The sequence below is a fragment of the Terrapene carolina genome, unplaced genomic scaffold (genome assembly GCF_002925995.2).
Source record: "Terrapene carolina triunguis isolate 2854851 unplaced genomic scaffold, T_m_triunguis-2.0 Scaffold111, whole genome shotgun sequence".
In the NCBI taxonomy this organism is placed as follows: domain Eukaryota; kingdom Metazoa; phylum Chordata; order Testudines; family Emydidae; genus Terrapene; species Terrapene triunguis.
Window position 1 is genome coordinate 27,335,027 of NW_020664462.1, and position 26,298 is coordinate 27,361,324.

At 42.6% G+C, this 26,298-nt stretch overlaps 1 protein-coding gene across 1 annotated transcript in view; it reads left to right on the forward strand.

The window, feature by feature from the left end:
* Nucleotides 1–3,149: 3,149 nt before the first annotated feature.
* The window catches only part of ZNF438 (zinc finger protein 438), a 105,935-nt gene continuing 82,786 nt past the window's right edge, over nt 3,150–26,298 (forward strand). The window contains exons 1-3 of the mRNA XM_024214434.3: nt 3,150–3,356; nt 5,556–5,640; nt 6,152–6,221. The gene's annotated coding sequence lies outside the window, so the exon portion shown is untranslated. The remainder of the gene's footprint in view (nt 3,357–5,555; nt 5,641–6,151; nt 6,222–26,298) is intronic.

Below are 26,298 nucleotides of genomic sequence, written 5' to 3' on the forward strand. Positions count from 1 at the left end.
AAAAAAAAAAAAAAAAAAAAAAAAAAAAAAAAAAAAACCCAGAAAAGTCACTGTTGAAATACTGCTTCACAGAAACTTAGAGAAATCTAAGGAGTGCTAACTACAACTTGTTCAAATTATTCCTTCTACCACTTTAAGACAACTAATCCAGATTTAAATAACTTACTGTTCCAAATTTCTGCATTTATTCTTACCAGTGCAGAAAGATAACTGATACTTCCTATAAATGGTATATTAACCTTTTCTGTGGCTGAAGAATAATATTTTACAACTTAAGTTTACATCATTGCATTATTACAATCAGGCCCCTTGTCTCTTTAATTTAGGCAAGAACAGATTAAATCAATAATCTTTGTGTTTTAAAAAACGAAGAGCTGTTAAATGCAGAACTGAGCTTGCATGTCATAAGGAAATCTTTTTTTTTTTTTTTTTTCTGGATGGCATCTAATAACTGTCTTATACTAATTAATTGTTCAGTCTGGTGATAATTTACCTGTATTGATTGCAGTAATGGTCTTGATTAAACAACTCTAACTGGATTTGTATGATTGATACAAAGAACTAAAAAAAAGTAGAATTTTTTTTGGAACCTTATGATCATTCTTTTGAGAACTTAAAATCCAAAGTCCTATCTATTTGGCATAGATATTGAAGATTTTTTTAACATTCATAAAGGTAAGGATTTGCTCTGCTCTTGTGCTCTAAAATTTGCTCTCCCTGCAGTGTAGTGTGTTAGTTGATTGCCACTCTTCACTACAAAATTAGTTGTATTTCAATGGTTCTGTAGTTGCAAAGCATTTTGGAATTATTGGGGAGGAAAGGTGCAAAATAAATACATTATTAAACACTAATCCTAGGTGACATTGATGCTGCATTTTAGATTAAGAATTTTGAAGCATAAAAATAATTATTTCAGTTATGCCAAAGAATACTCTGGCAGAATAGACTAATGAAAGGGCTATATAACTCAGTATCTTGTCATAACTTTGGTTTCAGAGATGAGTAAAAATGGCCTTGATGCCAGTGTACTGATGTTTTGGTCACCCCATCTTTATTCTGCCAAGATACAGGTACTTGTTGTATCAGCACTCAAAATAATGAATTCTGGTTCACATCATTCCCAATGCAAAGCTGAACACACAATTTTATATTTTTCCAGTAGGGAACATTCTAATATACCACCCTTCTCTTCCTTTTGATGGTTGGAAATAAGTGTTTCTCAGTACCCTCAAGCCTTCAAAAAGCTTGAGTCAGACACAAAAACTATCATAAGACTGGTTTAAAAATTCAGAGATTAAAATAAAGAGGCAAGGTGGGTGAGGTAATATCTTTTATTGGAGCAACTTCTGTTGGTGAGAGAGAAGCTTTAGCGTTAGTTACATGTGACTCTTCTTTAGGTTTGGGAAAGATATGAAATTAAAATAATCAAACCACAAATAAATAAAAATGTATTTGCCTTTTGGTTATTGAGCTTGCACCAGCTCTTGTCCATCCCTATCCCTTGCATATTTACGGCCTCTCTGCTGCTCTCCACCTTCCCTTCTCCCATCCACCAGACCAGACCAGCAGCCACCTTTGCTGAGTGTAGCTTGACTTCAAGCGCACTAAAAATAATGGGAGCTGACCACCTTCATTGGTGGGGGTGGTCAGACTTCCTCAAACAAAGATCAGAGAGATATGATGGCAATCTAGCTTGGAGGAACGTTTGCTTGTCTCCTTAGGAAATGACGATGGCAAATTTTGTAAATTTAATGATGGTAACAGTGAGTTTTAAGGAACTCTAAAGAAACCCACCAGGAACAGTGCTCACAATAAGCTCTGGGTTACATGGGTGGGGGTCTGGCACTCCCGCCCTTGCTTTTTGTTACCTGGGACATAACCTGGTACCAATGACCAAGCCCTGGGCTGGTGCTGCTACTACACTGTCCAACCCAGCAGCAGTGCCCCCACCCACCCCTGTGCCAATGCCAAAGCCCTGGACTGGTGACACCATAGAGCCAAGCCCAGGTGATGCAGCCCCAGTGGCAGTGACAGCCCTGGACCAGTGGGGCTGTGCAGCATCAGGTCCGGCAAAGGCTAGCCTGGGTGTGCATGGTGGTAGCACGACTGGGCGGGGTGGCAGAGGGTGCAGTTAGGACCCAGTTCCTCCAGGGGCTGCCCCGGACACGGGGATGTAATGGGATCGGCTCCCTGTGGCACCAGGCTGCTTGCGCACGGGTAAGGGAGCGTGGCTGCAGGCTGCCTGCCGGCCCCGGCGGCGGGGAGGGGCGGGCCCTATTCCCAGTAGCCCTTTCCCCGCCCCTCCTCCCTCAGCGAGGGCGACGCAACACCCGCCCCGCCTTCCCGCCAACTCCGGGCAGGGCGAGAAAGGGCAGGCCGCGCCTGCGCACAAAGGTGCCGGAGAAGGGGGTGGCCGGTGGAGGACGGGAAAAGACAAGAGGTGGCCGCCGCGGGGCGGGGGCGGCGTGACGTCAAGGCGCGCCGTAGCTCGGGCGGCGTGACGCAGGCACGCAGAGGGAGAGCTGTAAGTTCCCTTCCCCCCGCCGTTGGCGTTACGGGTCCTGCTTGGGGGGTGGGACGTGGCGGCTTCTCCCTGTTCCGGGCAGCCTCTCGCTACAGGCCTCGCGCTTCCCGCCTTCCTCCCCCGCATGGGGCGGCTCCTGGGCGTCCGCGCTCGGACAACGCCCCGCCGGTCCTGTCCCGGGGGGCGGTGCTAGGGGAAGAGGCGCCCGTGAGCGGGGGCAGAGCTCCCGGGCGCATGAGGGGGATGGCGCCCTGTCGTGACCCGTTAATGAGCACCAGCCCCTCCCCACACACCCCGGCCCGAGAAGGGCCCTGCCCCGCCTCCCCACGGGGCCAGTCGCCTCCCTGGATTGCGCGGTTATTTAATTCCTGACGCGTGGCTGTAGCTTGCGGAGGTAGAGTCCGCGCGGCCGCTGCCAGGGCTGAGCGGCCTCCGGCAGATCCTGCGCCTGCCCAGCCGCTCTGTCTCGCGGCGGGACAGCAGAGGGCCCCGCCTGGGTCACGTGCTGCCCTTGCTGTTGCCGCTCATTTTGGTCGTGGCGGTATCTTCCCGATTGCCCTCCCAGGGTTGGGTGCCGCCTCAGGCCTAGCTTCGGCCCAGTGTGGCGGTGCCAAGGAATGGGACTTTTAAGTCTGAGAAAGCAATTTTCAATTTTTTTCTCCTCTAATGAGTAGGGTGGTTGCGCTGTGGGAGGGTAAACGGGTCTCCCATGGAGACAGCAGCGTGACTTTAGAAGTGTTCCAGGCGATGCATGTGTTGCATATGGTCATTGTGACACTCCCTGGCAGTGACACTGAAATGCATCACATCTACAGCATGCTTGAGTTCTAGGGTATGTCTACACTTGTAACGCGACAGCGGCAGAGCTGTAGTGTAGATACTGGTGTGACAGAAGGGGTTTTTCTGGTCTCTGTAGTAAATCCATCTCTCCAAGAGGCGATAGGTCTGCAGAAGAATTTGTCAGTAGTGCAGACTATACTGGGGCCTCAGTCTGCTTAACACATCTCCCAGGGGATGTGACTTTTTCACGTCCTGAACAATATAGCTAGCTCTGCCGAAGTTTGAATAGGTGTAGAATAGGCCTTCATAGATTTGAGTTTATGAAGGGTCCACTATGTTAGCATTCAGTATTTAAAAGTTATAGTAATTGGGATTTGTACCGTGGCTTTCATTTGTGGATCTTAAAGTGCTTTACAAATGGTACTGAATTAAGTCTCATGTGAGAAGCAAGGATGCATTATATTTGGTGAAATTGAGGCACAGAGCGGGAATGTGCCCTGCATGAGGTTTCAGAGCTAGTCTGTGGCAAGACCCAGCTCTGTGCACTATCTACTAGACCAGTGGTCCCCAGACTAGGGTGTATTCCCTAGATGGGTGTGGAGGAACATTCAGGGTGTGTGTGGCAGGGCCCGGGCCAGCCCCCACAGGAGATGGGAAGGGAGTGCCACTCGGCTGTGCTCCACCTCAGCTCTGCCGTGGCACTGGCTCCCAGCTGTGACCCCGCTCTCACCCCCAGCTGCGGCCCCAGCCTCAGCCCCCTTACTCCTGTCCACATGCCTCCTCCCCCCCCAGTTGCAGCCCTGGTTCCTGGGGGTGAGGGGCCATGGGCAGGGATGGGGGGTGCCACCAGGAAAAGTTTGGGGACCACAGTATTAGACACTGACAGTTCTCCCATAAAGTATAAATATTATTTGTAAGCCACCAGATGGATGTGAGGCTTTTACAGCTTTATAAGGTTTCCTCTAAAGCCTCAGGATTTTCAGTGGGGCCATGCAATCAGAAGGGACATAGCATTCATGCATGTTGCAAAGCTCGAGACCCACCAGTTTTTGAATTCACATAAAGGAGGGTACAATATATAGTCTTTACCTCACTAAAAACTAAATGGGAGGGAATTCCAAGTATAATAGTTGCCATGGAGGAAGGCCTGAAGATGAAAATGGAAGAATAAAAAGGGAGTGTTGAAGAGGCAGTTTTGGAGAGATTGTAGTAGTGTATTCAGTGGGAGGGAAGTTGGAATTAAACACTTTTGAAAAGCAAACAATTTGGCTTTATTGTCTGAATGTTTTGCTTTGGTGGAAAAACTACACCAGTACCAGGCTTGAAGAAAAATTGTATACAACATCTTTTCTTGGAAGACTTTTATCTCTTATGTCAGTCATTTTGCTTTTCCCCCAGCTACTATCTTGCTCTCATTGTTAATGTTAACTGAATGTTTTCCATATAATACATTGATTTACATTAACCACCTAGCCTTTAAATACTATGGAGTTATACAATAATTGTGTGCAATGTCATAGGTTTTAAATTGGACCATTCAGTAGATAGAGTAGCTTGTCTCAGTATTTCCTTCTCAAACTCAAACACAGCTATACCTCATTGAGTGCTAGTCCTGTGTGAAGTTGAGACTTCAGCCCTTTATTTGTATTCAGAATGAAATTTTACATTTCTTGTCAAAGCAGATGTGTATTTTTTTCCTGCTGTGGTAACTTATTTTCTTCTGACTTAAAAAAAACCCAAAAGTCTTTTGGCCAACATCAAACATGGACATTTTTGGCCAGGAAAGAATGTTTCTGAAAGTTATGACTGAGAGGAAACGAGTTATGATGACAATTATACAACTGTTATCATTAAGTTTGCAATATAATATGTATGCTGATGTACTAAAATGTGCATTTGTAATATCTTTACATAGTGTTCTAGTTTAATTATTAAGACTTTTCTTGGTTGAGGATGATTTATGAGGTTAGAAAAAATAGTATTGCTACATGGCTGCAATTCAGATGTTAACTCTTCTCAGTGCTTGTCAGAATAATGGAATTTGAGGTACTTGATATATTATATAATATAAAAATATTTTTTTCCAAACCTGTATGAAGAAAAATGTTGGTTTCTTGAGCAACCTTTATATTTATTGTAGTTTTATTAAGGACATGAACACTGGTCGATTAAGCAAATACAGCATACTTCTGACTTTATTTTCATGTAGTTTTAGAAATATAGTTAATGTGACTTTTTTTTTAACATACAGGCATTATGATTATGCTACATTAAACTCGAACTTCCTTTATATGCAACCTGAGCTGTTTCACGGATTTTTGTGTGTCGTTAAAGAGGTAATGTGTCATTTATGGAACTATTTTAATGTTTTAAATATGTAGGTCAAAACTCTTAGTTTTGTTTGTTCTTCGCTGGCAGGTGGGTGTAATGTCAGATCACGTGTATGTGTGATTATCTTGCGAGAATGCCATGTTAATTTGAAAAGTTTTTAGCTGGAAACATTATTGAAGCTATAGTATTAGAAATTATGTATTGTTTTAAAATGAATAATAAAACTTGTGATGCTTTAGATTTTATTAACTTTTTAGCAATATTAATTCAAAGTACTTATTACTGTGATTTCTAGTCTAAAACTACTTTTAATGTACTTTAAGCCTTCTAGCAAAATTAATTATATCTGTTAGTACCATTCAGGAAAACAAATTGTAATGGGATTCTACTTTAGCAGTATTTACTGCTTTCTAAAATACATGTCACAGTACCTTTGTACAATGCCCAGGAATTATTTTGTGCCTTTGTGAATAAACAGTAGACCAGAATACTTCAATATTCTATATTTTACTAAAGGTAATTGCTGGGATGCTTTTTGCCGTGGATGGAATGTTTTATTGGCTGTAACGCAGCAGGATGAATAAAGGTAAGTACCTCAAAGTAAGAAAATCAATATCATTACAAAACATTTTAACTTGCTAATTCTTAGCCCTGGTCTACACTTAAAATCTAGGACAGTGTAGCTGCAGCGTTCAGGGGTATGAAAAATCCACACTTCTGAGCACTGTAGCTATGCTCACCTAACCGCTGGTGTAGATGTGGCTATGTCAACAGAACAATGCTTCCACTGACTGAGCTTCTGTTGCTCAGGGAGTTGATGTTCCTACAATGATGGACAAACCCCTTCTGTCACTGTAGGTCGTATCTACACTACAGGATTATACCAGCAGAGCTGTGGCATGGTAGCAATGCCATTATTGTCCCCATAGCATACACATGGCCTTCTTGTGAAAGACTGCAGGATTCATAGACTTTTTTTTTTTTTTTTTTTTTTACTTTTTAAAAAGAGAGACTTAGAAAACATATCACAGAGTTTCCTTGAATCATAGAATATTAGGGGTGGAAGAGACCTCAGGAAGTCATCTAGTCCAATCCCCTGCTCAAAGCAGTACCAACACCAACTAAATCATCCCAGCCATGGCTTTGTCGAGCCGGACCTTAAAAACCTCTAAGGATGGAGATTCCACCACCTCCCTAAGTAACCCATCCCAGTTCTTCTTCACCCTCTTAGTGAAATAGTGTTTCCTAATATCCATCCTAGACCTCCCCCACTGCAACTTGAGACCATTGCTTCTTGTTCTGTCATCTGCCACCACTGAGAACAGCCTAGCTCCATCCTCTTTGGAACCCCCCTTCAAGTAGTTGAAGGCTGCTATCAAATCCCCCCTCACTCTTTTCTTCTGCAGACTAAATAACCCCAGTTCCCTCAGCCTCTCCCCGTAAGTCATGTCTTTGAAAGATTCACTGTGCATATATTTGACCCATTAATTTTTTATTCAAATACACAGGTGGGGTTTTTTTTTTTTGGTGTCTAGCTTTTTACTGTTCTTGGATATAGTAGGTAATAAGAAAAACTTTCCTCCAGTCCACACTGTGAGGTCCTTGTATTCAGGAGTGAGGGTAGCCCCTATTCTCCCAAAGTCCCCCCAGACCCTGCTTCAAGTTTCTTATAATGTCCTCCTTCAGTTCGTATCATATGAGGGGTTCTCTAAGCAAAACAAACAAAAGAAAGGCACTTTTCTCTTTCCCTTATGAGAGAGGGTAATTCAAGTGACAGAAAAGAAAGGTGAAGGTGGTCTGTCTCTTAGCCAGTCTTTCAGGAGATGTTTCAGTGGGTCTGTTGCCTTTAATTAAGGGCTACCTCCAGCCTCTACTCTTAGGACATTCTTCTTTGCAACTGGTCCATGCAGCTCCAGGGGCAGTGAAGCTAGAGACTGTCTCCTTCTTGGCTGATCTCCATCTGAGGTCAGCAGTCTCTGAAGTATAGCAGTCCTCTCCCTGTGACAGGTTTTCCCTTTTTAAACTCCCTACCCCCTGCATTCAGGCAAAGCAGGCCTTACAGGTGTGCCTGGTTGGTGTTGGATGAGCCCAGAAGAGTTGGTTAGTCCCCTTGCCACCAGAGTAAGGTGGTGCCCCTTCACAAGAAGTCCATTCAAAAATGTTTATGGTTCAGCAGCAGTGAAAAGACTAGCACTGGTATTTATTCTTGCCTGCACTCATGTTGGGCTTGTGCTGTTGCATGGCAGAACTAAATGCTGCATTATTGATTTTTTTTTTTAAATGTTGAATAAGGGACCACTGTGTGTGTTGTTTTGTTTTTTGTTACTTTATTCTTGTTCTTATTAACATTTTAATGAGACATAATTAAAATGTTCCCCTATAATGGAGACCCAAACACAAATGTATTGGGTTAATACATGAGAACCACAGCAAGAAACATATTAGTATACTTTCATTACCTAGGCTGAACGAAATGAAAACCTTTCCCAACAGAATAAAAGATACAAATCACACTTAAAAATAATTTTTATTTTGTAATGGTTTCTTTAAAATTTTGAAATTAAATACAAATGTCATTATTTCATGTTTTCCTCTCTGCCTTCCTTCTCTGTGTGGTCAGTATTACATGAGGTCTTTAGTGCTAATTTAATATATCGTGTTGGAGAATTCTACCTGGTTCTTTGCAGCTCTGCTATTGTAGTCTGGTCAAGTCTTTCTGAAAAGCAAGATAGTTTAGCCTCAGCTATTTTGTTTGCTGTCATAGATTCTAAGGCTAGAACGGACCATTGTGATAATCTAGTATGATGTCCTAGCACAGGCCATAAAAATTCTCCAGAACAATTCCTAGATCAATATCTTTTTTAGAAAAATATCCAATCTCGACTTAAAAATTGTCAGTCATGGAAAATCCACCGTGATCCCTGGTAAATCATTCCAGTGGTTAATTAATGTCACCATTACAAATTTATGCTTTATTTCTAGTCTGGATTTGTCTAGATTCAGCTTCCAGCCATGGGATTGTGTTATACCTTTCTCTGTTAGATTGAAGTGCCCATTATTAAATAATTTGTTCCCTAGGTGTAGGTACTTATAGACTAATCAAGTCACTCCTGAACTTCTGTTTGTTAAGCTAAAGAGACTCAAGGAGTTCAGTCTATCACTATAAGGCAGGTTTTCTAATCCTTTTAATCATTCTCGTGGCTCTTCTTGAACCCTCTCCAATTTATCAACACCCTTCTTGAATTGTGGATACCAGAACTGGACACACTATTCCAGCAGTGGTTGTACTAGTACCAGATAACAAAGGTAAAATAACTACACCTACTCAAGATTCCCTGTTTATGCATCCCATGATCGTATTCGCTCTTTCGACTACAGTGTCACACTGCGACCTCATGTTCAGCTGATTATCCACCAAGATCCCCAAATTGTTTTTAGAGTCAGTGCTTCCCAGGATAGAGTCCACCATCCTGCAAGTGTGGCCTACGTTCTTTGTTCCCAGATGTACACCTTTACATTTAGCCATATTGTAAATATATCCTATGATGTCAGCTATAAGTGCATCTGTGATTTATGTTAATGCAATTGTGACATGCGCCAGGGTACAATCTGGACTATTGGACTGTTGTGCCCCCTTAACTCTCCAGTCTGGTATGTACTATGCCATGCTTCGCTGTGTGCGCTGCCACTCTGCCCACTCACCCCAACCATTCAGGTCACACCCAGACAACTACCAGAGTGCTATGCCCAGCCACTCTTGAATTACATATAGGGTGACACCTGCATATCATTAGTCTCAGCCTTGCACCCCAGAAATGTACAGTCTTTTACTGTTCAGTTACTTGCTAAGCAATACAAGCTCATAAGTCCATCATTTTATCAAAGAAAATTAATATGCACCAGCCTTTGTTAACCTGAGAAGAGATTCCACAAGCCCTTCAGCCAAAAACACACAGGTTTAGATAAAACATCAAAATAAGTTTATTAACGAAAGAAAGATAGATTTTAAGTGATTATAATTGGTATAAGCATAAAAAGTCAGAATTGGTTGCAAAAAGAAATAAAAGATAAAAAACACAGTCTAATTCCTAAACGTTACCAAGCAAAGTCAAATCTGAAACAATAAGGTTTCTCTTACCCAAAAGCTTACAGCCGTCTGTGCTAACTGGAAAGTTTTTTCCAGTTAGGACCACTCCCCCAGTTCAGTGGTGTTTCTGTCTTTCAAATGATCATGTTGCCTTCAGTATAGGTGGGAGAGGAGAGGTGGTCTGATAATGTCACTGTCTCTTATTTTATACTCTCCTCCAGCTGCTGGAATTATCCTTATTGTGTCATGAGGTTAGGCAACCCCCATTGCCTAGGTGCTCAGCACTCAGTCTTTCGTATGAATTGCAAATTCTTGCTTGCACTTTCTGTATACATGAGACTTGACATGTAAGGCTTGTGTTTACAGTTCCTTTGTTATTTCTAAGGATCTGGTCTGTGGCCTTTTCCCAGACTCTCAACTTGTTTCAGTAACAAACACATATTAAAATCTCATAACTTCATATACAGCAATGATGCATACATTTCAACAGAATAGTAATGTTCAACGGATGATGACTTTTCCAATATCTCGCAAGGCATACTTTGTATAAAATATATCATAACTATATATAACTGGTGAATATGGGAGTGCAGAGTTTTATTTTGAGGTAGTGGGTGTCACAGCAGTATTTTGGGTGTTCTGAGTCCTCTCCTATAAGTGGCTTCAACTGAGTCAACATTATAAGTGTGTTTTTTTTTTTTTAAGAACTGATGTCATGGATACTTTTAGCATAGTTAAACCTTGTAGGAGGATGTTATCACATATTGTGGAGAAACGTGATGAAAATCTTGCTAATAAATATTAAAAGTATAATCAAATTACACTAAAACACTTAACTGTAGAACAATTAACCTGTGGTGCAATCGACTTACGTTCTTATTAAACAAAGATACAAAACTATGCAAATATTTAATTAACGAGAGATCATCTCATATTTGCTTACTCTGTCTTTTAAACACTTTACGTGATGAAATAAAGTTCTCTCCTAAATTGTAAAGTGCCCTTGGATCATTCGTTACCATCTGAAATCACTTATTATAAGGACACTATACCAAGATGCTTTCTTGGAGGTATGCTAGCTAATCTATGAAAATGACAACTTTTGTATTCAACTATCAGTGTACTTTTAACCACTGCAGTAATGTAAAGGAAAATAGTAATAATTTACAATACAAATGTAAAGGAAAATAGTAATAGTAATAATGATTCAGGGCTGCACTCTGTTGTGGTTTCTTCATTTCTGGTTGTGGCTCATGATGTGAAACACTTGTAATTTTCCTGGGAAACATTCTTTGCACTAGCATCTGGAAAGAGTTGAATTACTGATCTGTGGAATTATGTAAAAAAACAAACAGAACAGTTTCAGCAATATTTTGAGTTGTTACTGATTTAATTTTAAACCATTGTACAAAGCATGGCACTGTAATTGCAAGAAATGCGATGATTCTTCAATTGAATTGTTCAGCATGTATTATGGTATATATTTTCATGATTTCATTTCATAGCAGCTTCACCTTGATTTGTGTTATCATCTAGTCCATTAACACTATTTTTATTCTGCAACAAATCTACAATTTCATTTTATAATTGAGGACTGTTTAAAAAGTTCAGAACCATCTGTTTTTCAAGAACAATGTTGGCTTTTGAAAAAAATTAACAATGTAACAACTTATTGCCTGGAAGCATATATGTGCTGAGACATACTGGCAGTTTTTAAATCAACACTGGATGTTGTTTTAAAAAATATGTGCTCTACAAATTATGTTAGGGGAAGTTCTGTGTTATACAGGAGGTCAGACTAAATGATCACAGTGGTTCCTTCTGGTCTTGGAATCTATCCTTTGTCCTTCACTTTTCTGGCAGCACCTTCAACAGCACTCCCTTCTCTACCCAAGCCATTTGTGTGTATGTAGAGGTGATAATGCCCAGGGGCACTCATTAAAGTTGCAATCCCCTACAACCAAAAACATCAGAGGAGAAAGGGAGGTGGAGGAGACCAAGGTATTCTTGTGGTTGACTTGGATACTTGACAAGGAGTAGCAGACATAAATGAGGTAGGAAGGCAGCTGGCAAGGTATATTTGGTTCAAAGAGATTTAAGAGTTGCAGAGGAAGTTAACCAAGTCTGGGAGACTTAGCAGGATCCATGAGTGAACTCATGGTGGGCACGTCTTCACTACCACCTTTGGTCAACGAAAGTTACATCAGTGTACAGCTGCTGAAGTTTGTATATAGCTCATTCAGGTGCATGCTTGGTTGCTTGCTGTTAGGAATCAGTGCCTGCAGCAGAGTAACCTAAATGCGTGCAACTGGCCTGTAGTAGGCTGCATGATTGGCTTAAAGCCAGCAGCAACAGTTTGGTGGCTGCTCAAAGCATTTGCCCATGGCTGTGATGGCTTCTGTGCCTGCTTTTTCCTGCTTTGTTCCAGCCCCGCACCTGTCTTGGCCACAGCCATGCCGCTGCCTTGCCTTGTTCTGGTTCTGACCCTCAGCTCAGATTCGTGGCCATTGGCTCTGGCATCTGGCCTGTGACTGGTTCAGATTCTGGGCTCCAACTCCTGGCTTCTGACTCTAGATCTGATCCCTGTCTCTGACTCCGGTTTTGACCCTAGGCTCCAATTCCTGGCTACTAGCTCCTTTTCTAATCTCTTGGCCTGACTCCTGTTTTGACCATTGGGCATGACTTCTGCTCCAGTCACTAAGCATGACCACCCATGTCCTGGTCACGTAACACTTGCTTTGGCACTGTACATAATTCAAGTATTTGTAGCACTGGGTTCCTGGGGCAAGGCATGCACATCCCTGTTTTGGCACTAGCTGTGTAGTATCAACTGAAAGGACTACTTTTCTATGGTTATGCAAGTGTTGGTGGATCATTGGGGATGCTTTACTGATATCAATGTGGGCTGGTCAGGGAAGGTGTTTGATGCTTGGGGGATAATCTGCCGCCAGGGTGGTGGGCGGAGATGGAGTGGCTGACTTTGAGCAGCCAGACATAAGGGACATTACAAGAGCTCAACGTGGAGCTATGTGGATGAGGGAGCCTTTGAAAGAGGACTTCAATGGTCAGCCACAGTAGTGTTCTGTGCTAGACTGTTCTCTGGGCCTGGAGCTTTGGGTGCTGCTGGGAATAGTGTAATGCTTTCTGTACATTTAAAAAATATGAGCAGGTATTTTCCTGAAGGTATGAGTTTTATGGTGCTTGCTGTACATTTACAAGTACTATGTGCTTCGAGTACTGCTGTGTATTCTGCAATAAGTGTTGTGAACTAATGAAGATAATTATATTCCCCCAAAATAGAAAGTTACATGGCAAAAGCAGTGCAGAAAAACAATGTGCAAAAAAGAAAAATTAATGGAATGGGACTTTGAAATTGGAAAGGCAGAAAACATTTCTGTCCATTTCAGTACACAAATGTACTCCATCATGGCTACACGTACAACAGCAGTTCTCACAGGTCAGTGTATGTGAAGTTGTAGTTTTCCTTGATGTGCCCTGGTTGATAAGAAGACATGGTTATTGACCTTTCAGCTGTGGACAGCACCGCTCTCCAGCCCTAGCCATAGTGAGTATGGTTCATCAAGTGCAAGAAGCAGCGGGGAAAGAATTTCAGTTGCATGAAACGATAACGTTTTGATCCCTATTCCATGGGTACGAGTATAGGGCAGTGGCACTGGCACTGAATATTGACACTATTTTCCATAGGTGGTGGTGGTTTTAGCTGATGTCTCACTCTTGAGGATAACTAAGGCACAAAGAGCACAGCTGCTCCTGGCATCCCAAAGCTGTCCAGGCCCATATGCCGCTAGCCTGTTCCACTGCAATGGTGCCAGCCAAAAGTCATCACAGTGGCATGGAAAAGCAGCCTACCGAGGAGGAAGAAATAAGGTAGCCATCCCTAGAAACCTTCAGGAGAGGATTTTAGGGTATATCCATGTAAGTTTCATAGAGACCTCTCAGGAGGATACAAGGGACATCCCTATGAACATAACCTGCGCTGCATGGCATCTCCTTGCCTAACCCAACAGGAGAATGAAAAGCAGATGCTAACTCTGCCTCTCTTTGTTATACAAGAAGGGGTAACGGTACTAGTAAAACAGTGAAAAGTTGATATCTGTGTCTTGTTAACTTTGAGTTGGGCTGGGCACCATATTTAAATTTAAATGTGGTAAGGAAAAATGCATGCGCACATTTACTAGAGGTTTCTTCCCACTTCTTTGGGTTCATCCATGTTTGGCTGGCAGACTGGCTAAACAACGGTGGAGTCTTGAGCAGGTCCTAGGTCATGGCCCCCTGCTTAGTCTTCCCCTCCTCTTCTTCATTGTTCATGGTTGAGGTCTTTGTTTCAGGTTCTTCTGAAGCATCCATGGTGTTTTATGAGATGATGATGGGGTCTCTGTCAAGTATGGCATGCAGCTCATTACAAAAGTGGCAAGTCTGCGGCTCAGCAACAGATGGATTATTGCGCTTCCTGGCCTTGTGGTGTGCCTGGCACAGTTCTTTGCTTTCATGCGGCATTGCTGCTGCTCCCTTTTGTACCCCTTTGCCTGTGTTCCACATGCAGTCTGCTCATAGATGTCCACATTTCGGTGGCTGGTCTATAGCTGTGTTTGCACAGCCTCTTCTCCCCACAGGCCCAGGAGATCCAATACCTCCTGTCTACTCTAGGCAGGAGTTTGTCTAGTGCATGGAGCTAGCATAGTTATTTGGGCAGTTGGACTCAACAAGGGATAGCTGCTACATGTGCTCATCAGGGTGGGCCATCAGGAAAAGGCCTCTTCAAAATTACTCATGAGGTTTTAAATAGGGATATAAAATGTTAACCGACATTAACAGTTAACCCCTGGCCACACGATGTAGCGCTGGCCACACCCCTGCCACGCCACTCCGGCCCTTGGCCATGCCACACTGGATACTGTCCAGACCCCAACCCCACCCTGTCGGCTGGCCGGCCAACTGGTCCCAAGAGCAACCCCAACTCCTCTTCCTTTAATCGGTTAACTGTTTAAATGATCGAATTTTAATAGTTTATATGGTTAACTTTTAAAATATTTACATCCTTAGTTTTAAAGGGGAGGTGGCTTTCAGTCTCCGTGACCCCTGAGCAGTGGAGTTTAAAATTGTGACCAGAGAGGTCACTGCCACAGGGAATGGGGCATTGTGGGAAAGGTGCTGGAAGACTAATAGGGTCAACTTTGTCAAGCAGTGTCTACACTGGCATGGTGTTGACATCAGTAGGTTGACAATGATTCCACACCATTTGGGGAGGTGGTTTTATTGCATTGCTGTAAGGGCGCATTTACGTCAGCCAGAGACCAGTTTTGGTGTAGACATGCACAGATATGTTGCAAGGTGACTTATGTCAATGTAACTGTGTAGCATATACCAGGCCCTTGAATGATCAGTGGAATCTGAGTTCAGACTTTGGAGAGAATCTTTTTTCTCCAGGAGAAGTTTGAGTGGGGAAGAATTAGACCTCTCAAGTTGCCACAGCCCAAATAATGAGACTCGGTGTGTGACAAAGACCCAAAATGAGAGAAACAAAAACTATCCATTCAGCAAACTGAAAATCCTGTGGGCTCCTTTCTTTAGTGGAAAGAACTCTTTCTATAATCTCAGTTTCATGATACCTTTCATTTGAGGTAAATACTTTACACCACTAAAAGTGAGGGGAATATATAAAATTTGTGTGGAATATAGATAACTTGGATAAAAATGTGTGATATCCCTCAAAAATGAGATACATAGAAGAAGTATGGGAAAGAGTGCTTTTGGAATATTTGTGAGAGGAGAGAGGCTAGAAAAGTGTGGGAAGAAGGAGAGAAGGGATACTGCAGTCTACTGTCTGTTTCAGAATGTGTCTACTTCCACAATATGAAGTCAAAGACATAAAAGACAACAAAAAAGATTAAATTTCCACAAATATTTATCTAATATATGGTGTTTTAAAATTTTAACTGTTTTATTTTAATACATATTTATACATTGTTAAATCCCGGAGTTTTTCATCGAAAGCTTCTGTTTCAGCATACATTGATGCTATCTATATACTCTTGAGTAGAGTAGCAAGGGATCCCTCTGAATCTCTATATGGCAAGTAATGAACAATGTTAGCAAGCCCTTTTTCAGTCGTTTTCTTTGTTCACATTCCTCTCTCATGGTATATACATAATAAATTTTGCTGTCCAGTTGCTTGAGTTGCTATATCATTATTTTGTGTCCTGCAGTTTTGACAGGACATTGGATAAGAATGCATGTTCATTTATAGGATTTCTCTGCATAATTTCAGTTTCATAGCGTAACTCTATAACAAGGCCTTGGGCTTTGGGGCGTGTATCCCAGTGCTCCGGGGTGGCTATCGGGCCCTTTAAAACAGGAAGTGGTAGTCACAGTGCACATGATAGGAGCAACCATGTGGCTTGCAGTGAGTTAGATATAAACTAACTCCCCTCCTAGACAGGGGCAGTAGGCTAGAGCAGTGCTTCTCAAAGCCGGTCCTCCACTTGTTCAGGGAAAGCCCCAGGTGGTCCAGGCCGGTTTGTTTTCCTGCTGTGTCCGCAGGTTCGGCCGATCGCGGCTCCCACTGGCCGTGGTTCGCCGCTCCAGGCCAATGGGGGCTGCGGGAAGCAGCGCGGTCCGAGGGATGTGCTGGCCGCCCTTCCTGCAGCCCCCATTGGCCTGGAGCAGTGAACCGCAGCCTGTGGGAGCTGCGATCGGCCGAACCTGCAGATGCCACAGGTAAACAAACCAGCCCGGACCGCCAGGGACTTTCCCTAAACAAGCGGCGGCCCGACTTTGGATCTCTCTAACCCAGTGCTTCTCAGAGTTAAGGAAGCTCTAGTGGTGAGTCTTTCCCTACTAACTAGGAAAGGGCTACCTAATAAGGAAAGCTGTGTCCTTTCACTTCAGAAGGCGGGAAAGGTCTGTTAGTGTGTTTGCATTGTTTTGAGCATTTTTGCATCATGTATTTATTAATCACCTCCCCGAGTAGTTATAAGGACATCAAATTGAACTTAAGCACTGGGCTTTTTTGGACTGCTCCAGCTGGTTAACCTGTCAATCCACCGGTTTATGAACTGGTAGTATTGTACGACTGCTTGTTAGCTCAGATGTCTTATCAGCCTGCTATTTCCATGAATTAGAACTGGATGCCACAAGGGATGAGCCTCTATCATTCTTTAGCTTGGTGATCTCTCAATCTTTTTCAGCCCAATCAGAACAAAGTGGATGGTCTGGAGACAGCGTGTATTCAGAATTAAGGGAATAGAGTTTAAAATATATATTTTCAACCCAGTGTTAATCTCTTTCAAATATTTGTTATTCCTTAAATGGTGAAAGTACATAAAGCAGAAAAATATTGTTATGAAAATACAAAGGCATATATTGAATAAAAATCACACAGATAAGCTTGTGGGTGTAAGACACTATGGTAGTGTGAGATTGCTCGATTCATCGCAGTCTACTGGAAAAGTAGCTACAATTAATAATATGTCTGGGTGTTCAATAGACTTTATAGTTGCTGTATTCAACACATTTTTCTGCTTTATTGAAAGAGGAAAACAATTTGGTATTACCTTTGGGAAAAAGTACTCTTCCCTGCACCTAAATGCTTCAGCTGCCTTTTGTTAGATTCAAAAATGGTTTATTCTGTCCAGCAAAGTGGAGGGGAAGAACTATTGGGCAAATCTTTATATTATATACACGGTATCCTTCTAAAACCCCCAACAAACTGCCTTTGACAATATTGTTCCTAATGTCCAGAGAAGAAAATGACCTTGAAAGCCTTTGATCTCCGCCCCCCCCCCCCCCCCCCATTTTCTGCTTCCAGCAAAGAAAATGGAGACTTTCCAGGAGTCACTTCCTGTTTAAGGTGTTCACTTGTAGTTCCCACCCAGAAATCCATTTACAGGTCAATCCCATCCATACAACTCTTGAGGATATTTTTCTTTAACTAAGGATTCATCTCAGGACTTTAGTTGTTTTCAGAGATCTTTGGCTTGTATATCAGCTAGTCAAGTTTCCATCAAGGGTGGAAAAGGTTATGGAAGAAAATGGCACTGGGTATCTTAATGAACTGAGTATTTATGATGAAATTGGTCAGCCAGCCAGTCTGCTTTTTTGGCATCTTCAAAATACTATGCTACATACAGACTGAAAGCAAATGAAATTAGAATAAAGATCCAAGTGGTAGACAAAAGCACTAAAAACAAATTGCAGCAGAGCCACTCTAACAGTACTCTGTCCTACAGAATTCTGCTCCCTCTCCTAATAATATCTTTTTAACTGACATGCTCTCATGGATCCACAGGATAGGTGCTATGCCCCCAACTTGGAACAGTCTCTTGTAGGAACCCCTGATATGTGCCAGACCGCCAAGTGGTCTCACTCTTCCTTCAGGGTAGGCTATTTGGCCTCACCACCTGCTGAGATTGAACCTCTGGGGCTTCAGCACTCCCGCTTCACACCGTGAGCTCTGTTCAGCGAGTCCAACTGAAATAGACTCTTGGTAGACACTTGTATCGTCCTCAGGGATTAATGCACCTCATCATGTATTTACAGGGACACTCAAGCAGCGTTTTAAAAACAGTATGGTTTATTAGTCAACTGGAACACAGCATAAAAATTCCTTAGGTTAGCACAGAGAAATGAAAGTTAAAGCATAGTCCATGCTGGTCATTCCAGGGTAATCTACCAACCTCACTGTAATGAACTTCATTTTCAGGCGCGCTCTCTCTGTGATGTCCTTCTTTCTGAGTTCCACCAGGCTGTGAGCACTCTTGACTTCTAGTTTAAACCCTATAGAATCATAGAATATCAGGGTCGGAAGGGACCTCAGGAGGTCATCTAGTCCAACCCCCTGCTCAAAGCAGGACCAATCCCCAGACAGATTTTTACCCCAGTTCCATAAATGGCCCCCTCAAGGATTGAACTCACAACCCTGGGTTTAGCAGGCCAATGCTCAACTATGGCGACATCATTGCAGGAAAGCAAGGAATACAGGCTTAGCAAAGGAATTTCTTAATCAATGACTTTACTCCTTAAAGGCACTCCAGAGTTACAGATCTTTGAAAACAATAAAAGTTCTGAGATGCACCCTCCCCTTGTCTGAACTTGTCCCCTTATTGTGAATCCAAAGTCTTAGTATTTCAGGCTGAGCAGGTCTCTTCTGTTGTCTTGTTCCTGTAAGCCCTTGTTGTCTGGCAGTGATCTGTCCCCTCCCTGTCATCCAGAGCAGAACCCTGTTGTTAAATAGAGACACTGTCTCCTTGACATATGCTGTGAGAGGTACCCATCTTCCATGTAGAACTACTATTCCATGGTAGTGAGCCAGTCACTGAGAGATAATTAAGGCTGATGGCCCTAGATTAGTCATGATGGCTTCTCAGTGTTGGTCCTTCATAGGGTGGATTGATTTAAATTGAGATTTAAATATTGATTTCAGTCACCAAGTAGAAAGTCTACATTTAAATCATTTTAATTAACTTTTCCATTTGTACTTCAGTTTTTTTCTAAAGAAAAGTGCATTCTCATTGGCTGATATTACTATTAAAACATTGATTTACAACAAAATAGAGCCTTTACACTAGATTTGGTATGTCTTTAACTTTTTGCTCATGATTTGTGTCAAGCTGCATTAGGATGGTAATTGGAATTTAATTAAACACACAACACAGTATATAAAATATTTTTTGTTAGGCCAAACAGCCTTAAATGTTTTGGGTACATAAACTTCTCTTATCAAAATATGTTTCACATTTACAACTAAATGATAACATAAGAATGGCTATACTGGGTCAGATGAAAGGTCCATCTAGCCCTGTATCCTGTCTTCTGACAGTGGCCATTGCCAGGTTCCCTAAAGGAAGTGAACAGAACAGGTAATCATAAAGTGATCCACCCCCTGTTGCCCATTCCCAGCTTCTGGCAAACAGAGGGTAGGGACACCATCCCTGCCCATCCTGGTAATAGCCATTGATAGACCTATCCTCCATGAATTTATCTAGTTCTTTTTTGAAGCTTGGTATAGTCTTGGCCTTCACAACATCCTCTGGCAAAGAGTTCCACAGGTTAACTGTGTTCTGTGAAGAAATACTTCCTTTTTTTTGTTTTAAAACTGCTGCCTATTTCATTTGGTGACCCCTACCTCTTGTGTTATGAGAAGGAGTAAATAACACTTCCTTATTTACTTTCTCCACACCAATCATCATTTTATAGACCTCTATCATATCCTCCCTTTGTCGTCTCTTTTCCAAGCTGAAAAGTCCCAATCTTATTAACCTCTCTTCATGTGGAAGCCGTTCCATACCCCGAATAATTTTTTTGCCCTTTTCTGAACCTTTTCCAATTCCAGTATATCTTTTATGAGATGGGGCGACCACATCTGCATGCAGTATTCAAGATGTGGGCATACCATGGATTTATATAGAGGCAATATGATAGAAAATATCTTATTATCTATCCCTTTCTTAATGATTCCCACCATTCTGTTAGCTTTCTTGACTACTGCTGTACATTGCGTGGATGTTTTCAGAGAACTATCCACAATGACTCCAAGATCTTTCTTGAGTGATAACAATTAATTTAGACCCCATCATTTTATATGTATATTTGGGATTATGTTTTCCAATGTGAATTACTTTGCATTTATCAACTTTGAATTTCATCTGTCATTTTGTTGCCCAATCACCCAGTTTTGTGAAATCCCTTTGTAGCTCTTCACAGTCTGCTTTGGACTTGACTATCTTGAGTAGTTTTGTATCATCTGCAAATTTTGCCACCTCACTGTTTACCCCTTTTTCCAGATCATTTATGAATAAGTTGAATAGTACTAGTCCCAGTACAGACCCCTGGGGGACACCACTATTTACCTCTCTCCATTCTGAGAACTGACCACTTATTCCTACCCTTTATTTCCTATCTTTTAACCAGTTACGGATCCATGAGAAGACCTTCCCTCTTATCCCTTGACAGCTTACTTTGCTTAAGAGCCTTTGGTGAGGGACCTTGTCAAAGGCTTTCTGAAAATCTTAAGTACACTATATCCACTGGATCCCCCTTGTCCACATGTTTGTTGATCCCCTCAAAGAATTCTAGTAGAGATTGGTGATGCATGATTTCCCTTTTAGAAAAAACATGTTTACTCTTCCCTAGCAAATTATGTTAATCTATGTGTCTGACAATTTTGTTCTTTGCCATAGTTTCAACCAGTTTGCCTGGTACTGAAGTCATGCTTACCCCCCTGTAATTGCCAGAATCACCTGTGAAGCCCTTTTTAAAAATTGGTGTCACATTAGCTATCCTTCAGTCATTTGGTACAGAAGCTGATTTAAATGTTAGTTTACAAACCACATTTAGTAGTTCTGCAATTTCACATTTGAGTTCCTTCAGAACTCTTGGGTGAATCCCATCTGGTTCTGGTGACTTATTACTGTTTATCAATTTGTTCCAAACCTCCTCTAATGACACCTCAGTCTGGGACAATTCCTCTGATTTGTCACCTAAAAAGAATGGCTCAAGTTTGGGAATCTCCTTCATAGCCTCAGCCGTAAAGACCGATGTAAAATATTCATTTATTTTCTCCGCAGTGGTCTTAACCGTCCTTGAGTGCTCCTTTAGCATCTCGATCGTCCAGTGGCCTCCTGGTTGTTTAGCAGACTTCCTGCTTCTAATGTACTTAAAAAAATGATCCATTAAAGAAACAGGGATTAACTGTAGTCAGTGAATGAAATTGATTATTTCAGATCAGTCTGGGAAAATTTTCAAATATGCCTAAGTGAAAGTGACTGGAGCTTAAATTCTTACCCTCCTAAGTCCCTTGAAAAGGAGATAACAGTCTCCTAAGTTAGTTAGGTTGTCCTTTAAACTGTTAAAACTAGTAGATCTCATCCTTTCCGTCCTCATTTTTATTCATAGACTGGAAGAGAATAAGTTTCCTTGCTTTAACTACCAATTGACTTCTCAACTTTGAATTAATCAGATCTAATGAAGAAAATATTCTTTCTCTGTCTTCAGAAGAGGCCAGAGCTGTCAAAAAGCTAGGTTAGTACTTCAACAAACTCTCAAACTGTAATTCCAGGGTCTTAGCTAGTGACTTCCACCATTTCAGTGGTGTGACTTTCTTTAAACCATCATCAGCAAACATATCCTGCTTGAATGGTTTACCTCCAACCATGAAGTTTATTATGGCTGGCATGATTATTAGATGCCCAAGTCAAGCATCTAGTCTGAAACTTTGGATTGAAAATATTGGCAACAAAATGCTAGGCCATTTCCTTGAAGTGCCCACAACCATCCAGAAGCAAGGGATGGTAGTTACTGGGCAGATCAGTGTTTTTTCATGAGCTGGAGAGTGTTTCCATGGTGGGTGGAGTCATAAATATTCATAATTTGAAAACTGAGTCAATCAGAGCCCAGATAGGGAGAAGCTATAAAACAGGAGTATGAGACCACCCAGGTGCACTCAGTGGATGATCCTACTGAGATACATGCATAGGCGGCAGGTTTGTATAATTTTTGGTGCTGTCCAGAATGGGTCTAATCCCCTCCCCACCCCCCCGCCTTGCAAGCCGATATATATTTTATTAAATAGTGTAAAAATGGACTGGAAACCGTAAGCGTTTGTTTCTCTTTATTGCACAATATCACTATCGTAAGAAAAAATTATTTAACTAAGAATATCAACATTATTAATACTTTTTTGAATATGTAAACGACCATACACTCTTTGATCAATAACCCTCAAAAGCAAATACTTTCTAAAATTAAAACAAATATAGCCCCTTCTTCTGTGATGTTCTTCAGGAGGCAGCAAACACTTTTTGTCATTGTTTGGTTCTTGAAATGAAGTCATCCAGGAGACTTGCAATGTCCAGTTCAGAGGTAGAGTTCTTATGAACATGCAGAAATGCCAAGTGATTTAGATGTTCGTGGCCCATTGTCGTTCGAAAATAATTTTTCAGTCGGCGCAAGTAACTGATCGCTCAGCGGTGCAGGTTGTAGTCGGAATTGTGTAGAATAATTTCAGAATTGTAACTTCTGACAACGTGTCACTCAAGCCTTCGTTTTGTTTTAGAAATTGCTTCACTTCACTGACTGAATTAAGCTGGCAATTTCTCGAACTGCAAATATCACTTAACATTTCTAAATGAAGAAATAGCTTCTCCGTGTTAATGTCACCATGGAAAGCTTCACTTACTGGGACAATGTCCTGTTTCGATCCATTTGCTGCATCAGTTATAAGCTTCTCCAATTTTACTGCGAATGTAAAGCTTTCTGTTGAAAACCTCTGTTCAATGTCAACTTTGCAAGTATCAATGATCTCAACATATATTTGATGAAAATACTCTTTGGGGTCACTGAAGGTGTGAGGAAGGCTTCCATGGTCGAGCCATCTCGGTGGCTTGTGTTTTCTCGGGAGTGTAGGATCATTTAAATAAAGATTTCTTGCCTTCTCTACTGTTCTTTCCCAGAAGTGACTGTATGATGAGTCGGTGCGCATCCCACTCAACACCTCTTGCAGCAGGCCAGCTTTCTTCATAACGCTTGTCAATGACACGTTTGGGCTTTGAATTTTTGCATTAGCTTCTTCTACAGGACCCATGGCTTCACAAGAACTGTTAGTGTAAAGTACGTTGAAAAAGATTGAAGTTGCTTCGAGAATCCACTACTTTTTAAGCCAAATTCATCGGAAGAGTAACTAAGTTCATATAGGCAGTTCATCGTGGCCTTGTAGTTGTGGAGCAATGATTTAATGCTACTGATCCTTAATGTCCATCTTGTTGGGCACAATGGTCATAAAGAAGATTCCCCTTCACTCTGAAACTCTTTGAATGATGCCATACGTTTTGGTGACTCCCTGAAGGCATTGATGAGATCTTTCACCATCGAAAACATATAACGACACTCTTGAATATTATGCAGGGCATCCTGTGTGGCAAGGTTAAGGGAGTGTGCAGCACAGTGCACAAATTCTGCTCTCGGCTCTCGATCCTCCACTCTGGCTTGGACCCCAGTAAATTTGCTGGACACATTGCTGGCTCCGTCGTAACACTGCCCCGGCAATCATCACACCTGAGAAGTGTATCTTCCACAATTTTGAAAAGAGAAGCAGCATTCATTGCGTCAATTTGGTAAAACCCAATAAACTCCTCATAAATCTCCCAGTCTTCACTAGAAAAGAACCTTAAAGAAAAACATACTTGTTCTTTTCTTGCCAAATTGGTAGTCTCATCCATTACAGTGGCATAAAACTTAGAGGCCTTTATCTTTTGCACAATTTTTCTTAGCACCATCATTGCCATCATTTTGATTATTCTGTTAATAACTGCATGTGACAGACACTTGTATTTTGTGCGATTAAGCCACTGTCTCAGTTCCTCAGAATCTGTACTGTGTAGCAACAAGAGCTGCCTCAAATTTGAATCACTCTCGTTATGTCCACGTAATGCTATTCCTTGTTGAGCTAGGTAGTGAACACTGGTAAAAATGTGCAGTGCAATCCTAGCTGATTGATTCTTTTCTGCAACTGGCTGACATTAGAGCAGAAACATTTTACCTGTGATTGCAGAGCAGCATACTTTATTACCGCTTCCTTGTGACAGGAAGATTTTTCGTGTGATGTAAAACCACGCAATGCGTGTCTCCAGTCTTGAAATCCAGACAAAATAAATGTTGGTTCGGCCTTTGTAGAAAATATTAAGATCTTTTCAGAACAGACTGAGCAAAAAGCTCTGTTTAATTTGCTATTGTACTCCAACCACTTAAACCTTGATAGCCAAGATTGCTGAAAACTTTTTTTCTTTTCTTGTAGATTTGCCATATCTTTCTTTTGTATAACTTCAGTTTGAAAGCTGGGTGTCGAACTCAGGCCATCACCTGATGAATAACCCTTTTCTTCTTTTTCTCTGGCTAACTTTATTAAGAATTTATCCATTGTTGATTATTAGTGGTCCTACAAATCAAGAATTTGTTGCTGGGAGAAAATGAAGCTACAATGCATCGGCGCCACAAGATTACAAGGGTCAATTAAAAGTGGAAAGTCAAAAGCAGCACTCGCCTGCTTCAATATATTATATTTTGTTGTACCTGTTGTGACAAAGTGGGAATGTTCTTAATGTTTTCTCTGAATACTGTGTGGGTGCCTCAGTTTCCACTGCAAGATGCCAGCTGAAGGTGTTGGAGAACAAAGAGATCAGGTGGCCTCCTTGTCCGGAAAAGAGACAAAGGCCAGAGGAGGGGCTGAAGGGAGTGTTAGTTTGGAGCTGGCTGGAGAGACGGGGAGAGGCCCAGAATTTGGGTCTGGGCTCCCCACCCCCCAAAATGGACCTGGCTGAGGGGTCCTGTTTTCTATATCTACAAGCTTTTAGACTGTGTTCCTATCATCTAATAAACCTTCTGTTTTACTGGCTGGCTGAGAGTCACGTCTGACTGTGGAGTTGGGGTGCAGGACCCTCTGGCTTCCCCAGGAGCCCCGCCTTTGTGGACTCGCTGCGGGAAGTGCACGGTGTGGAAGGGCATGCTGAATGCTCCGAGGTCAGACCCAGGAAGGTGTAAGCTTCTTGCCCTGGAGACAGTATGCTCAGAGAGAGGAGGCATGCTCCCCCAGAGTCCTGACTGGCTTCGTATGGAGTGGTTCCAGAGCATCCCAGCATCCCCTTCTACACCATGCGCTTCCTGGAAGTCCGCAAGGGCACTGACACTCCCTCTAGCCCCTCCTCTGGCCTTTGTCTCTTTTCTAGGCATTAGGAGGCCACCTGATCTTTGTTCTCCAACACCTTCAGTTGGCACCTTGCAGGAGAGCGGCCCAGGTCATCAGGAGACAGGGTGTCGGCCATTCTCTGTGCAGACAGCATCACACTGGCCCTCTAGGGCTCTACAACAATCACACCCCCTTATCCCACCATCTAGATCCTTAAGAAATGCATAGGGGAAACTGAGGCACCCACACAGTATTCAGAGAAAACATTAAGAACATTCCCACTTTGTAACACCTGTATACAACCAATTATATACTTTAAAGGGTGTAAAATAATCAAGTATTGTGCTAAACACGATACTCCAAACTGACCGCCAAATTTAAGTTGCATGTTTTTTCCCCTCAGGTAAGGGCTCTGGGGTGGGGCTGGGGATGAGGGGTTCACAGTGCAGGAGGGGGCTCAGAGCTGGGGCTTGGGGTGCTGGGGGCACAGGCTCTGGGGTGGGGCCGGGCCAGGAATGAGGAGCTTGGGGTGCAGAAAGGCTGCCCCAGGGCTAGTGCCAGAGAGGACTCCCCGCTACCCCCACCCTCTCCCCGCTGGCAGCAGCAAGCTCCGGGGAAGGGACCCCTCCTCAGCACACTCACTCTGCACCACTGTCACTGCACATGCTCCTAGGGCCCCTCGCCTCCCCTATGGTGGGTACCGGGGCGGGAGTTGTCATCACGTGTGGCCTCCTGTACTGCTGCCCCTCACCATAGCGTCACTGGGGGTGGGGGAAGGGGCTGCCCCTTGCCCAGCGTGGGGCAGGAGTGGGGGCTGCGGCGTGGTGGTGGTGGGGGAGGGCAGGTTGTCACAAAATTCACCCAAGCCCCAGCTGCTCA